This window comes from Monopterus albus, unplaced genomic scaffold (assembly GCF_001952655.1).
Source record: "Monopterus albus unplaced genomic scaffold, M_albus_1.0 scaffold218.1, whole genome shotgun sequence".
Classification (NCBI taxonomy): domain Eukaryota; kingdom Metazoa; phylum Chordata; class Actinopteri; order Synbranchiformes; family Synbranchidae; genus Monopterus; species Monopterus albus.
In genome coordinates, this window is record NW_018128098.1 from 273,599 (window position 1) to 291,107 (window position 17,509).

The window sequence follows — 17,509 nt, forward strand, 5'->3', positions numbered from 1 at the left end:
GGGGGATCATAGGAGGGAGTGGAGGAATAGAGAGAAGAGGGAGGTGGCGAGGAGACAGGGGGTGCAAGCAAGAAACATGTTTTGAAATATTAATCCGTGGTTCTGGCCGTGGGCTGGTGCACAGAGATGAAAAAAGTGAGAGAACCTTTGAAGCGAAGGAATGTTCCCTGCATTCATGAAGCAGGCTCTGCACAGACAGCCATGTTGGTGGAGAACAACTGGGGCAGGTGCAGCGTGCTGCTCCCTCATATCTGAGAGCCTTCGCCTCCACTCTTCCCCATACGGCTTACTGGTGTGTATTTAGAATGTTCCCTTTTCCCAGCCCTGACACAAATGAGATGAGTGTGGTACAGTCTCTTAATCCCCAGTGCCTTGTAAAGCCTTTGAAAGGAATACTTACTGTGGCATAAACTATCGTTCACAGTCTTACAGCGAGCGCATGAGGCTCTGTGCTCTGAGGCAAAGACAACTTCTTAACACACAGCATCCACTGGCTGTAACATCATCAAATTCAGGTGGAGAGAACATAACAGGATATCACAGGATCTTAGTGAACCTCACTGACATGCTGAAACCTTGCTGAGGGACTAATGGATTCAGCACTACGTTGTGACTGCCCCGTGTGCCCGTTATAGCCACGGCCCACTTACTCACAGCTCCGTGTGGCTGAGCGGCCGGCCAGCCCCATCACCTCTCAGCTATCTCTCAGCGGTATCACACATGACCTCACCGCATGCACAACAGTCCCTGGTCTCTACACACCATTGTACAAAAGCCACAACCACAACACACATGAAGCAGCATGAAGACGTCTGCAAAAAGTGGCATAAAGTGAAGGCTCATTAAACATGAGAGAAAAAACTCATTTAGGTGGATAACTTAATATGCAGTCCTCGAATTTACCACGGCAAACACATCCGCTGTGAAGACAATACATTAAAACACTTTGAAAAATCACATTGGGAAAAGTCATCATCATTAAAGCATACTCAGGCTAAGTATCTTAGATGAATTATGCTCTCTGCATCAAAAGACAGTAGGAATAACATTGAGAGTGTGTCCTTTTCTCTTCTATTCTCTAGCAGCACCCTGCTGGGAAACTTGAAATTACCCTCTGTCTGGCTATTCTCCACTAATAATAATGATAAAGTTTTTTCTCCCTAATTATGCAAAGAACTCTCAATTAGCATAACTCGTCCTCTGTGTCAGTACAAACAGTAGAACACCCTGCGGGCCCATGATGGTTTCATTCTCAGCCTGATGTTTTTTTTTCCTCTCTTTTTCACTTCCTCTAGTGAGTTAATGAAGTTGTAAATAAATAACACCTAGTGGTGGTGTAGGTGCAGATGTAAAGGGGCCGCTGTAGGAGGGTAGACTGTGCTTAGTTTGCTGCCCTCTGCAGGCCCCCCAGAGAGGCTGCAGCAGCACTGTGAAAGCTTGCAGCCTGAGTGGAGGGGCAGTGACACACTCCCAACTCTCACAGCCTGAAGCAAAGATTAAAGATGTATGTTTAGGGCAGATCAAATAGAATGCAGAATCCACAGGCCCACAGAGAGAAAACAACACACTAAAAAAGATTTTAAATAAACCTATACATACTATATGCTCAAGGCTTTGTCTGAGCCCAGAGTCATGGTGGCTGATTACATCCATCAAGCCTGGTATCATCAAAAGAAACAGGCATCCTGAAAACCAAGGCTAGTGCTTGTGACGTTATAAGAACAATGCCATCCTTAGGAGAAACCATGAAAGAAGCGGCAAACAAATAACAGCTGGTGTAGGGCTCTCTTCATGTAAATGAGGGTATAATGGGAATGTTCTGCCACTAGGAGATGGCAATCAGTACAGAAAGACACAGATAAGTGATGCCTGTGACTCTAAGGTGTCATATAGAGTTTTTTTAATGCACAAAAGTGTGAGAGGAAAACAAGACATTAAAATCTGACAGGCAGGGATGTGTATACTACTGAGTGTGCTGATGAAAGCCTATAAGTCCTTAAGGGGTGGATAGAAACACCACAAACACATAGTCCCCAGAGAGCCCCATTACCTCCCTTCTCCTCTTCTTCCTTCCTCCGTCTCTGAGGAAGTGCTCTTTAGGAGAAAACACCATTAAGGCCACACTGTGAGCAAAGACATCACTTCTTTAAAAAAGTCAAACCAAATGCCAATAACCCTTGAACAGATCCACTGGCTCTGCTGACTTGTGCTCGATCGAGTGTCCTCAACAGTGGAAAAAGTCGCGGTTGAAAGTGTGAAGTGGACACCCAGCCACCACATGACGCAGCGATATCCAATCAGCGAACAAAGTTTTGACATATCAGTAGCGCTCTAGAGGGCCTGTGTCGACTCAAGTGTCCACGTTCCTGCTCAGTGGGCGCTTGGCCCGGCCAGGAACACACACACACACACACAGACACATGTACAATGTGCAGGGTGGAGCAACATTTCCTGTGAGAAGTGGAGATGAAAGGTCACATTATGGTGTCAGATTAGACATGGCTTTGAGTCTGGCCCTCTCAGAGCTCGTTCAGACACATTAGAGGGACATGTTTTCCCATCGCCTCATTTGAGGTATGCTTGTGAGCCTCGTGAAATCCTCTCCTCTCCTTACATCCCACTTCCACTGCCTCAGGCACTCACAGAGTGAGAAAGAAAAAGAGAAAGTGTGTGTGTGTGTGTGTGTGTGTGAGAGAGAGAGAGGAACTCACAAATGCCTTCATCATTTAAATGGCTGTGCTGTTGCTGGAGCGCAGCATGAATAATTCAGCGAGACTGCTCCTTCTTCAAACAGACAAATAGAACAGGATTACGCCTCCACAAAGCAAACAGCAAACACCACAATCAAAACAACAGAATTAATTAGGTAATTAGGGAGACAAAATAAATGTGAAATAATGATAAACTCTTCTGAGACCACAGCTGCAACTCTGTTACAGTATGCAAATATGCAGATTCAAGAGTTCAGAATACATCGGAGGCTCAGAGGATTGTTTGGAATGAATGGCAATGGCAACCATTTCTAAAATGATGAGATTCAACGCATAATCCACATCCAAGCACACTGCTGAGGAGGAATTTCAAAAGCGTATTTGCAAGACAACCTTGCACAAATATATATGAAGCCAATCAATCAGCGGTAATGACTATTCAAAGTCTTCTCCAGGAGATCTTTAGCTGAGAATTTGTACTGCTTAGAAACCCTGGGTGAAATGGACTTGCATTCTTATTAATGCTTGCTTTTGAAACTTTGAAAGATAAGTTGTGTTTATCAAGAATATATTTGTATATACACACTGACATAGTTGAGTATGAAGGGAAAAAAACAGATGGAGGCTTACACAGCTGAAGAATGAACAGCAATCTAGCTCAAGGATTTGTAGTTCATTTGCAGCCTAGAGTTAAGAAGGCATTTATCTCCCTCTCATTCCAGCGGGAGTATTTCACCGCTCTATAGCCGATTAAAAGTGTAAGCAAAGAGAATCCTGCTCATCTGTGAGAAATCCAGCCATGAAGCACAAGTGACAGGAGCGTGCAGAGACACAGGCCTGCAGACAATTTTGTTTGCCTTGTGATCAGGAAAGGTCAGGGCCAAACCCTCTGCTAGCAGCAATTAATGTCTTCAGCTTACGGTGCAGGAAGTGGATCATCAGCTGACATCTTTAGTTTTCATCACATGACAGTGTTTGGCAGGGGGATGTAGGCGGTGGGGGGGAATGGGGGGTGAATATGAGCTATCCATTTCAAGCAATATTTAAAATCACATTTCCAATTTGCAGCACTTGAACAGCAGTTTAGAGCAGGATGAGGAGGTTATAGAATAATGACAGCTTCTCCGGGGTTTATTGAAAGAGATGAATACTTAGAAGAGGGGATTGCTCAACCTGAATTCATGAATTTGAAAGAGATTATTTAAGCAGAGATCTGTTTGAAAGTCCTACAGTTCAACACTGATGCAATGTTTCAAGGGCACAAAAAGACTGAGCAAAACCAAGTGATATATATATATATATATATAAATGAAGACGACGTCCCTTCAACAGTCTGAAAAGCCCTTTTACTGCTGGAACAAATTAGCTCTCTAAATCTGATAATGCTTCCATCCAAACCAGTTTGATTAGCAATATCAGAGTGAGGAGGACACGACATGACACACTATAGTGGAGAGACAGATACAGTGCAGCCTGATCTATACCCACTGTATACATGGCAGCAGCATGTAATGATGAAGTGGGGGGATGAAAAACTGATGTGGACCCAAAGCAGCAGGGGTCACAAAAATAAGGAACAAACAAAAGGCAGAAGGCCTTAGAGCAAGTACAAATTTACGGCAGAACTGCCTCTAAACTGCTGGGACTAACTGTATTAGCCATCACCGAATACAAACCCCCGGAGACAGCATTAAAGGCTCCACCTGTCAGACTGAAATACAGCGTCGCTATCAAAGGACCACAGACACAGATCCCCTGTGTCAGAGCAAAGAAAAGAAAATGCATCACTAATAAATGAACATGAGATACAAAGAAAAAGAGGAAATGTGAGACAAAAAGCGCACATATTTTGTGCGAGTCAAATGGAATAGTGAATGAGGAGCTGTTGCCGCTGTCCTGCAGGGCCAGGGTGGCTGTTTTTGTACAGCAGCACATCCCCGTCTCTGCCAGTACTCATTTACTGATCTCATTTATATCCCTACTCTGAGGAGGAGACAGACAACAGCCATGAAACAGTCTCCCCCGTCTCCTCCTGCTCCCTACGTCCTCCATGTGCCTGATCCACCGGGTCCCCCCTCCCTCGTTTCTCATCTCCGCCTCTCTGTAGTTCAGTAATTGGGCTCAGCTCATTGTTATTCAAAACCCTGTAGAACCAATTAGCTGCAGAACTCCTGACCCTGGGTTGCTATATAATGGTGCAAGCTAAAGACTCTAAGTGAGGAAGCCAAGAGCAAAGGTTTTAAATTCCTTTAGTTCCTGATTAATAATCCTGTCAGGGCGATCAGAGACATTAAAGAGAGACTCTGGTTCGGCGCCTGCTTTTATGGCTTCTCCCTCATTTCTAGGCTGTCCATTAAAGCTTAATGATGCCGGGGGTCACTCTCTCTCCTCTGTCTTGTCAGATAAATGTACAGTTAACAGGATAATGAGGAATTCTCTTCCTCCAGCAATCTGGGACAAAGCAGCCCTGTGACCCGGCTAGCCAGAAGCAGGGCAGCAGGGAAGGATGAACCAGCGGCAGAAAGGACAGCAGTGGTGGTATGGATGGTGGACCGAGATGTCCAGCTGCCCCAGGAGGATAGAGATGAAAGAGGCGGGCTGGAAAAAACCCAGGGTGGAAGACAAAGATGAGAGGGATGCAGATAACAGCTCATGCAACATTGATGAGGAGAGCAAAGGTAAAAGAAGAGTAGTGGTGGAGGCTGCATGAACAGCCTGGTGCTACAAGCAATTTATTTAGCTGGGATAGAAGAGTGCAGATGTTATAGTTGAAAATTAGATTGCCACTGAGGAAATAAGAAGTAATCAGCTCCACAGGAAGACTGTTTGCTCCCACCTGTTTATGTAAGCTGGTATTATAGGAACATATGTCCATAAAGTGATTAATTTTGCATAACAGATCAACATGTCACATGCTGAGGCAACATTTAAATACTAAACAGCTGTCTAAGGTTTAAAGGAATAGTTCAACATTTTAGGAAATAATATGCTTATTCCCTTTTGTGTAGAGTTGGATGAAAAGATCAATACCACTCCAAAATTTGTCAGTAAATCCCTAACTAGCCATGTGGTTATTATAATAACCAAATCACGATCTTTATGATCTAAGCACAATCTTTCTATTTTTTTTTTTTTACCTAACTGTTTCCTTGTTTCCAGTTTCTATGCTGACATGTTGGCTGTAGCTTCAAAGACAAATGTTAGAGTGGTACCAATTCTCTCATTTAACTCTCAGCAAGAATGTTAATGTGCACATTTCCCCAAAATGTCAAACTACTCTGTTAAAAGCACACTGCAACCTTTAATGGGAATGCAGTAATTCAAGACAGATCTATTTGTAATCTAATGCATGCAGTTATCTTTCTAGATATTAGTTTCAGTTTTATAAAGCGAAAAACTGTGTTAAATGCTCTTGAGGCACAATCCCAACATTTCCAAATAGGTCCATATAAGGCCACTGACTTGTCTTGTTTGTGAGTCGTCTTTGCCGGCGATTACAACTTCTGAACCAAGAGGAGGCCAAGCTCACACCTGTTTTCTGAAACCTGTTTGGAAGAGTTTGCATTCCATGCGCTGAAGTGCTTATTTGGTTCAGTTCTCCAGGCTTGGCTGAGAGCTGTGGGAGGATTCACATGCACTGCTGTAAACACAGGTTGCTTCAAGCCCTCTGACACTGACACATCGCCTTCCAGCCTGCTATAAATCTTTTTACAACAAACTCCATAAAGCTCTTTGGTAGCTAAATATTTATGGCTGCCTGAGTTTCCCTCGAGGGTTGTTTTCTGTCAAAGTTCCATCAACACTAAGTCATGTGGAGCAACTCCAGACATCTTATCTGGGAGTCAGAGTGAAGGGCCTGGTGGTCTGGCCATCTCTACCAGAAGAGGAACACACAAGCAGGAAGCGCTACTAATGAGAGCTTCTGCCTCCATCTCTTCCCCTAACCAGCCTCCTCTGTCAGTGGGCTCAACTGACCTGGCAAACAAACATACCGCTGCATGACCTCTGCCGCCCAGACAGGCAAACAAACAAACTTTTCCGTGTCAAAACTACCAAGTTTCCCTCCTTCAAGGGCCACAAGGCGATCAGCGCAAGCCAAGCATGCTGAAAACATCAATGGACAGAAGACAATAACGGATATGACGGGCTGTAATCCATTCTGGCTGGCTGCTCCTGGTTCAGGAGGTCAAACCTTGTTATCATTGCAGTGCACACCATCAGTGTGTGGATATGAGATGGTTGGAGAGTAAATATAGGTGTGTACAGCGAATCTCATAGGTGGATGCCTTCCTACATGTAATTTTGCACCATTGCAGAGGTGCTGTCAGCTGCTAAACACAGTTGCTCCTTGAAACAAGTGTCTCAAAAAAAAAGCAGCAGTGGGCCTGATGAGTCCTCAAGCATCCTCCCAGTGCTGTGATTACTGACGTTTACCCTCTTTAATATGTGTAATTCCCATTTTCTCTGATTCATGAGTAAGAGCCCTCAGGGGGACCACACTAAGTGGCAGTCTGCCAAAGCCCTCCTGTAGGAAAGGCTGTAAGTCACTTCTCCCTCAGCAGTTAGATGCAGCATAGCAGTTACAGGTCGCCGCACTCTACCTTTATTATTGTTATTTGCATCTTGGAGTACTGATGATAGCTTGATTACACAATGCCTAATGTTATGTGCTTCACATGCAGGTGTGACACATTTTTAGTTGACTACATACTGTAGCTATAAAAGGCACAAAAAACAGTTTTACAGACAGTGTCTAATGTATGCCAGAGCGCACATTAGAGCCCATATAATGACCACTGCTTAGCATAACTGACCACACTATGACAAATATTTTCCTAATACAGTCATATATAGAGGCTTTAATCCATAAAGACATTTAATTTAATCCATTAGCCTTGCACAAATAATGACGCTTGTAATGTGTTTAGTTTTTGGCTGAAATCGACAAATGAAGAAACACCATGCTGCACGCTGACATGTTTTTGTAATAACTGCTAGCATTACATTACTAGCTGTTCATGTTAATTCGTCCACATCACTCTTCTGCTCACTCCAGACAATGGCCGGCTATAACCTGACATGTTTTCCAAGTCTGGTCAACTTGTAAAGAGCTACACCCAAGCAAAGACAAATAGCCTGCTGTCAAAATGATATTTCCAGAGAAGAGAAATGCCGAGACAAGTCAGTATAATATTGGATTTCTCCCACAGGAAGCACTCTTCATCTCAGTGGCAGAGAGGATGTGAGAAGTAGTGGTTTCATTTAATGTCTAGTTAGTCCATTCTTTTCATCTCTGGGTTACAGAGTGCTACAGGCCAAACACAGAAGGCCCACTGTTGGAGAACAGCTACATGATGACAGACCCACCAAGAATGTTGCCCTGACCGCCATATGTAACACAGCACCAGAGTTCCCTTATTAAGGAGTGAAATAATTTCCACCAAAGTGGTTGGTGGTGCTGACAGCTCAGATTAATGCTCTCTGTAAAACAGCCAGAATAACAACTGCTCCTGCACACATCCAGAAAACCAGTACGTTTGGCTGAGGGAAGCCTGCCAGCTCTACAAATTCATGCATATTTGGGTCTGTGAACATCTGCCAGCTCAAATAATTTATGCTGTTCTCTCAGCTAAGGGGCAATAAATCCCCTCTGAAAAGTTTTCTCCAACTTCTACTGTAAGACTGCACGTTCCCCCCCTCCCTTCTCTCCCTAGTGTGAAGTGGTGGAGACACACGCTCCAACCACAGCCCAGGCTGAACAAGGAGGATCCTAAGGTGTGTGGGAAAGTCCCAGGCACCACTTCAGTCGATCAAAAGCCAGCAGTTTCGTGTCCCTCTTCGGGTCTCAGGGTTAGCGTACACTGTCAAGGCCGTATCCATAACTTCTTCTACTCTGCAGCATGAAAGGAGCCTTGTATTGGGGTGGGACCTGCACAGCAAGCCCCAGACACAGAGCAGATATCTGCATGCACGCCTCAGTGTTGGGGCCCTGTAGACATGGACCTCCGAAGAAGCGGTGAATATCTTATGAGCATTGTGGAGGAGGATCAAAACATCTGAGCTCGCTGACACTACCAACTTCCAACAGCTCTGTTGCTGTGCTCCAACACAATGGTATCAGGTGATTAAACATCAGATAGAAGTCGTATTGATATTTAAAATGCCAACGCCAACAGATGTCATATTAATCATTAAATGATTCTCTGCCATTTCCGTTTGATCTACAGTAAATTCTGGGCTAATTCAGCTCCACTATGAGCTGCTTGGTGATGACAGCTAGACTATTTATGAGCACAGAAAGAACCTATAATCTTCCTCTGAAATTACAATAATACACTCTATTCCTGTAGTCAACACTGGATATGAAAGCAGCTCATACTGCATTAGACCAGCTTGTAAATTAAATAGCCATCAAAATATTTGTGTTATCATACAGCTGACAACTAATTAGAATGTATTTTTAAAAAGTATGTGGAAGTAAAAAGAAAGATGTAATTTAGTAAGTTAACACTTTGCTCTTTAACTCACACAGTGTAAAAGTGTGGGAGGAAAGCCTACAGAAACCTCTGATTAACTCTGCCAAATGTTTGTGTGTGCATATGTGTGGATCAGGCAAGGCAAGAAGCTGTCAAAAACTCTCCACCCCACCTCATTACTCCTCTTGTCTTCACCCTCTCCTCTCAGTCCAAACCGCTCCCCTGCTCCCCTCCAGCAGACTGTCAGGAGGTCAGCATCGGGCCAATCCCCAGAAGCCCCTACAGGGAGCTGCTGTCAACAAGCTCCATGAATAGCATGAACACCGAGGGAAACCCTGTGGCACACTGAGGTCAGGAGGAATCAGTCAACCCAGAACTGACCAACAGCACAGTTGGAGGAGATGGTTCAGGCCTCCTAATGAGACATCACCATAACACTCCAACAAATCTAAAGTATACTGCTGCCTGTCCTGTTCAGAAACTCATTTAGACAAAGCCGGTTTTTAATGAAACTGCTATTATACTCTTTACTGTATTATGACTTTACATTTGGATTTTTAGGTTGTGTATAGGTAAGCTGTGTTGTGGTACCTTGTTGGCAATGCAAGCGCATCAAACATTCAGTTGCTAATATAACAGGTACGCCCAACTGATGCAGTCTAATACAACAGTCCTCCAATACATCCTCCCTTCAGGAAGGTGACAACGTGCTGAAACTGTTTTAAGAGGTGTTGTTAAGAACATTTTAGAGTATTTTACATCCTGTGTTGTATTGAGTGTTTTTAATATTTGTGCTGAAACTGTTTTAAGAGGTGTTTTACATGCTGTGTTGTATTGAGTGTTTTTAATATTTAGCCTGCCTTGGGATTACAACTTTAATGAAGGTATTATTTATTTCAAGGCTTGTTGTATTAGACAAATAGACTGGCAGCCGAGTGTAGCGGCTCCCAGCACCTCTTTTCTCAGCTAAGGTTGCCCTCTGCAGGCTGAAACATGACAACTGTGTGAAGTGGCTTAATATTTATCAAACTGATTTATTTGCATTATGACATTCTTTGCATTTAAGTAAACAGAAAAATTAGAACATCACGCTAAAAAAGACAAAGGGAGCTGGCGCAAGTGTCAAAGACCACTTTACTCCACTGTGACAGACTTAAAAACTGAAAAAAGAAAAAAATAACTGAATATTAAAATTTCCTCCTCAATAACCACTGAGAATATTATACATACATAACTGCTTAAACCAACAATTTTTAACAATTTTACGTTTACTAAAAAAAAACCTGCTCCCCCGACAGCACCTCTGTACACTCTTATATTTTGTTTTGCTTTACTATATTAGTGCCACATGCCACCACTGAATATGAATAGTGTAATGTTAGAATTTTAGTTAACACTACTTTAGGTCACCCTGTTTAGCATTTATAAGAATAAAAATGTAATAAATGTTTCATGAGATACAATATGGTTATACAGTATACAGACGTGTTTATTAATGTATCACTGGAGCCTGGTGTATAAACAGATATGGTAAAAAGTAGGCAAACATGTTTTCATATGAGAAATTATAACTATTGATAAATACTATGCATCATTAAAAATGTCCTCATATATAGTTACAAGCACATTATAGTGTAATATTTGATTTTAGGGAAATTAAAGTGTTTCTCAAATTTATATTGCATCATATTCTTTTAAAAGAGCATCCTGGTAGATATGAGAGGTGAATAAACTAAAAAAAACGATGAGGCCAGACTCATGGGAAAGGGATCCATCCCTCTTGAGTGGTGTCAGAGGTTAAATGACACCTCTGCCCTGCATTTATTTTGTGAAGGGGAGATTTTAGAAATGGTTTATCAGAAAAACCCAAATTAACATACAGCACAGTAGTGCAGTCATGTCCAGCCATTCATGTGCGGATCAAAGCTGTGGGGAGAGATGGGAGAAGAGCAGATGAAAGAGGGGCGCATTAAGCTGTTTACTACGGTGACATGAAAAGGTGTTTTAGCTCAGTACTCAGCCTAATGAGAGACAGAGGTTTATCTTATTAGATATTCAGAACTGCCAGTTCGCAGCCTTTTACATCCCTATTAGACATCAAAAGAAAACTCCATTTTCTGACAAGGTGATGTCTAATAATAGGGAGGTCCCTGTGGATTAAATTAACATTTAACTGTTTCATCAACAGCACACTCGCGCCCAAGCACCGACTAGCTGAGGTGAGGACTCAACACTTTCACACTAAGTGGTGTGTAGAGTGACTCTAGGGCACTTTGGAATATTAATAATGTAACCTGGAGGTCAGGATCTTCTACGCTAATTATTCAGATAAAACAAGTAGAAAAAAACTATCTGACTGATCTGGATATAACTAGAATAAGGTTTCCAAGTAGACATGGATTTATTTTAAGTTATCAAAAGCCAAAAATGGATAGGAGGGAGATGAAGTCGAACCCCAGTGACCGGGAACAGAAAGGCTGTAGACGTCTCTACAGTAAAACCTGCCAAATAAGTTTTATAAATCATCTAATTCTCAGTAATCAAACATGCAAAAATGCCAGAAAAAGAAGCACTGACCTCCTCGAGTTTAGCTCAAACTGTCCTCAGTTACTTGGAGCAGAATAAAATGACCATGATGTGGGAAATAAACTAAATTCGACTAAAAGAAAACATCAATTTGCTCTCAAGTCTCCACAATTTGAATCTGAATCCCAGTAAAGGGGAATTTATTAGATTCGATTCAACTTTATTGTCATTATCCATGTACAAGTACAAGTCAACGAAATACAATTTAGCATCTAACCAGAAGTGCAATGACAGCAGTGCAGAGTGTGCAGTATCTACAGCGTGTACAGTCAGAAAAAGAATAATACCAATGCTACTACTACTACTACTACTACTACTACTAGCTAAAAGATTGTTATTGATGAACTTGTAAAACATTGAGTTACTGAATCTTTGAAAGGACAGTGTTACCTTCACTAATTCATTCTATGCCAGAAAATAATGCCTGAAAAAGACCTGTTACACTTTAACCAAGATTCTCCTCAATTATTCACTAATAATAATAACAACAACAATAAAGTAGCAGTTTAAAAAAATATTCCTCATCCTGAAAAAGTAAAAGAACATGAAAGAAGACAAGACAAGAAGTATTGTCAGGGAAAATATAAAAGGTGTAGCTATGCAAAATGGCCTGTTTGACAGTGTTTCATCATTATCTGTATCATGTCAGCATTTTACTACTTCGATTAGCTATTCTAATCAAAAACAATGCACAATACTTTGTTTTTTGGAGTAAAAGGTACAGTACTAGCCCCTACAGTGTAAAGCCAGAGAGGTATAAAGGAGGCTACAATGTAAATACTCAATGTGCACATGCATAAAAATACAATTAAGTGTAGTACTTGAGTAAATGCACTTAGTTACTTTCCACTGCTTCTCTGTGGTAGGTCATGTTCCAGCTGAGAGAAGAGCCAATCACACTCATGATAAACCCAGAGTGTAAATTAAGCAAAGGGCCCAACAAGCTCTGAAGCCTGCACAATTTCTTAGTCTCCCACTGAGCTGAGATCCTGTTCACAAACCCACCACCACACCACATTGAAAACAGATGGGTGAAACAGTCCTTCCCCCTTTTCTTGGACCACTCTCTGTTATTGGAAAGAATTTCAGTAAGAATTACCATATCTGGCTGCCTTTCAGGAAAACAAATAGACACAGATGTAGTTTTCCATTTTACAGGCTGTTTATGTCTTGCAAATTCCTTCTCCAGAAGAGTGGGCTATGTTCTTTCATGTTTTAATGGCTACGAGTGACCGCAGCCCTTTGTGGCAAATGTGCTTTTCCAATACTAATGACATACAGTCACACAAGGCTCTGGCAGCAGTGTGCTATTGAGGCTATGTGCCCACTATGTAATTAGTCTACCACTAACTCCTAGTCTGGGGAAACATTCATGACCACATTAAACACGAACGGTTTTTCACCTCACAGAGTCCAAAGCAGATGGATATGCTCTGGAGGAATCACATGTCACACAAATGGCTTTCATCAGTCAGTTAAAATGATAACATTTGCTGTCGAACAGGAGGGAGGTTCTCGGTAGTCCCTGCAGGAGTTTGTCTCGAGTTAAGGTCTGGAAGGAGCTGGAAGACACAATAGGATTGGAAGACAACCTCTTTATTGGCATTGTACTGTATCTCCACACTAACTTAATCTTTCCCTGGAGCGACTGTCTCTCATGTGCTGCCTGTTAGAAGAAAAATGACTCTGGAGAAAATCAAAAGGAACCAACGTTGTCAGTCACAACACTGAAAACTTGCCAGCAGCTTACAGAAATAGAACTTAACACCGTATGCAGATCTGGATGCGAGACTCGTGGCTTTATGTTCTGCACCATCCTGCCATCTTGTGGCTCTCCTGCAACATTACACCAAATAATACGTCTTGACAGTAGTGGAAGAAGTACTGCAATTGTTTTCCCAGAGGTGATTTCTGTTGTTTGTGGTAAACATTATCACGCTGAAGTTTATACAAGTGGTTATTTTTCTAGTAAGATTGTTTTTAATAAGTTATTAGATTATATAAAAAGGGGTGTATGGAGAATGATTTGACAGCTCTGATATGTCACTCAACTACTTGATGGCTACTGCGCAGAATCTGGATGCAAAACGCTGAGGTGGCGACCACCGTGTTGGTGATATTGTGACTTACTTTCCCATAGTGGAGGGACGTGGTGAGGCCATGTCCATATTTATAGTCACTGTCCATGCACAACAGTCGGTCTTTGTCACCACTAGTTTTTTGGGTCTGCTTCTCTGCGGCTCCGTGTCATCAGGGTCATATGAAAGCCCTCGCACCGGATGAAGGCCTCAGGGTGCAGTGTGCATCACAGCAGTAAATGGAGCCAAGAAAGGAGCAGGCACCAAGGTGTCTCCTTGAATGGATCTAGTGTGCGTGTCAGTCTTTCTGATGGGCTATTAAAACCCATGAGGGAGCTGTGATCTGAGAGCCCACGCCAGTAAAAACACACATGGTCCTGGTTAAGGCCGAGGGAAATTGGATTAAAGAAAATCTTCTTGAAAGGCTCCGAATTGTTCTTGCCATAACAACTGCAAGCGCCTGACACAGATGAAACCACAAATCAGTCTGAAACTAATATTTAGCTTCTCTTTTTCATGTCAAGCAAGTCACAACAGTGGAAAAGAAGTCATCTGGAATAGATTCTGCTGAACACATTTCAGTGCACAGAGGTGAGAGGAGGAAGGGGCTCTGGTCTGGTTTCAATAGACTATTATGTTTCTTTCCTCAACACACACCCTGACTGCACCACATGCTTTCCATCACTGTGATGTTTTTCCACCACTGACACCGCATCCACCTTGTTCAAACCATCAGAGCAGGAAAATACCCAATAGCCAGGCAGCGTATGAGGAAAAGGCTCACAGGTGTCTACATAGCCACAGAACAATCACACACCGATTCGACATTTTTAAGTGGAGTAATAAAAGCTTTGACACAGCACACAGCTCAAGCGCATTTCTTTTATGTGTTTAAGACCACATGTCCAGCAAGTACTGTGTTACAACTAACATGTTTTTAAAGATCGGATCTTGGCTATAGCCACTAAACTGCAATAAGCTGAGACTGTGTGTGGATTCTTTCAGACATCCCAGGTTGACAAAACAAACCAGACAGAGGGGGCATGAAGCAGATTTGGACAACTAATCAAGTACCTGTTAATCCCATAAGGGCTGTAAAAGAATAGATAAACAGGCCAAAGACAGGAGAGTAAGAAGAAAACTCGTGGTTTGAAGTATGCATGAGGTCATCATTAGTTTTATCAAAACCTCTTTGAATGGGGCCAAAATACATTTCTGATCTCCTTGAAGACTACAACCCCAGAAGGGCTCTGAGAGGCAGCTGGTAGAACCTCGGGTCAGAACCAAACAGGGTGAAGCTGTTTTTAGCCACTATGCTGCGCACACATGGAACCTGCTTCAATATTTCCCCAACTTTAGCCACTTTGAAGTGTCAACTGAAAACAGCTGTTTTCCTGTGCTTCTGTTTGGTTTCTCTGTTCCACTTTCTGCACACTAACCACTAGATTTCTGTCTCAGACCTTTTTTTTTTTTTTTTCATTTTGTCCTTAATTTCATTTTATGTATATTACCTCATTTTATCAATGTTTTATCTTCTCTTTGTCTTAATGCTCATTGTTTGTAATGCTGTTACTGTTTTCCCTTTGCCTCTGTGTATGAAATAATGATATAAAGTTGCCTTGCTTTATTTTTTCTAGTGGCATGACAAGACATTTGTCTAGCATGAGAGTGCTATTCCAGCATGCAACATAACCCGGCATTGTCTACTGGTTAGTGTTTTCTAGTGACTAGATTCTTTTTAAGCAAATAATTAGCATCAACATGTGGAGACAGTATACACACAGTTCCCCTCTGATTTCTCAGGTTTCCAATCTATTGCTGCTGTTGTCACGTTACTCTCACAACAGTCCCCTGTACAATAACAGCAGAGGCCTAACCCTGAACAGACAACTTAAACGTTATACACAAACAATAATATTAATTGTCCTGTAATTAAACGACTATCGGCATTTTAATCAAGTTAATTCTGCAACAGCCCAAAAGAACTTGTGGAATTATTCCTACTAAATATATTATGCACTGTGGGTTATGTGTAATTTTAGTAAGACAAACCTAAGAAACTGAAATAAACCAAAATGTGACAAGTACAGTGACCAAGCTTAGAGGTCCATCGAATTTCCACTTGACTAGAAGTTCAGCCATCCTGTTTTAAAACACCTGTGTAGTTGTGCACAGCTTTGAGACACACACATACTTGTACTTCTCTTTGTGTGACACACAGTAACATTGTGCATTCCCTAGCCACTTACTGTAACCATAACACCTTACCCTAAAACCTAACCTGAACCCCAAATACTGTACAAGTGAGGACCAGCCAAAATGTCCTCACTCTGTAGTTAAAAAATTACCCCCACTCTGCAGCAAGTACAACACACACACGCCATCTGATGACCAGCTCATTGGTTCTGCAAACACCTGCCAAGATACATTACATGCTGATGACAAACCTAAATGTGTAGCTCAAAATATATCACCTCGGAGACTGGTTTGACTGTGCATCAGCTAAGTCAGTGAAAACACTGCAGATAATACAAACACGTCGAGAAGCTTCCTTGTTCATTTCAACACAATAGACAAAACGGTATTCTTGGCTCACTTATTGGCTAATGAGACGCTGTCCCTCGCTTTCCTGATGCTTCCACAGGATCACGACTCGCAGCATGTTTCCCTCACCTTCAGACTGATCACAGCTCTAATTAGCCAGTTCATTGACATCTGTGCGAGTGTGCAGTGGCTGTGAATCATAGTTAATGAACATACACTAAGATAATCTAATAATCATGTTAGATGGGAGCACTGTGTGCACGCAAAGTGTGTCAGACTGTTTTAGTTAACAGGTCTGTGATTAGAGCTGGCTCAAATCCCAATATTTAGCATTTTTAAACAATAAAGCTTTAAACCAGTTAATAAGGACATTTGTTTATTAATGTACACAGTGAAACACCTCACCGTTATCAAAGAACCAGGATTACGATAAGGAATCCAACTTTCTCAGAAATTATAACTTCTCCTATAAAGACACAGTCTTAACTGTATTATAAATATACTGGCATTCATTATCTCTTTATACACCAGCCTCCACTGAGACCTGCCCACAGGCGGGGTTACAGTTGATGACATGAGTACATGAATATCTGCTACATTTCGATTTGTACACATCAGTCCTATTAGAACAGCACTGCGACCACTTAATTGGCATTTATATTTTAAGCCATATTTTTGTTTATCCAGTCAGGCTTCAGAATAGAATTAAGTTTAAATTATTTAATGAGCATTCAATGAAATGTTTCTGCATTTTAACACAACCCCCAATTCAATTACCAACCTGTGTTTTAAACACTTTTCAGTTCTCACCGTCTGTAATATTTAATTTAGAAATTAAAGCAAAAACAAGTATCTGATAAGCCAGACATCTGAAAACAAAGTAGATTTCAATATGCTCAATTTAGGACAATGTTTTGACATCAGTGACAACAGTAACAAGGGATTCAATTTGTCTGTAGATGAAGAGAAGAATAATAAATTGTAACTAGCTAAGAAAAAAGAGAATGAAAGACTTTTATTAGAAAATGATGACAACCTATAGGACAAATTAAACTAAGATCTGAACAAGGGGAGAAAAAAAAAAAAAAAAAAAAAAAATAAATGGAAACTAAAA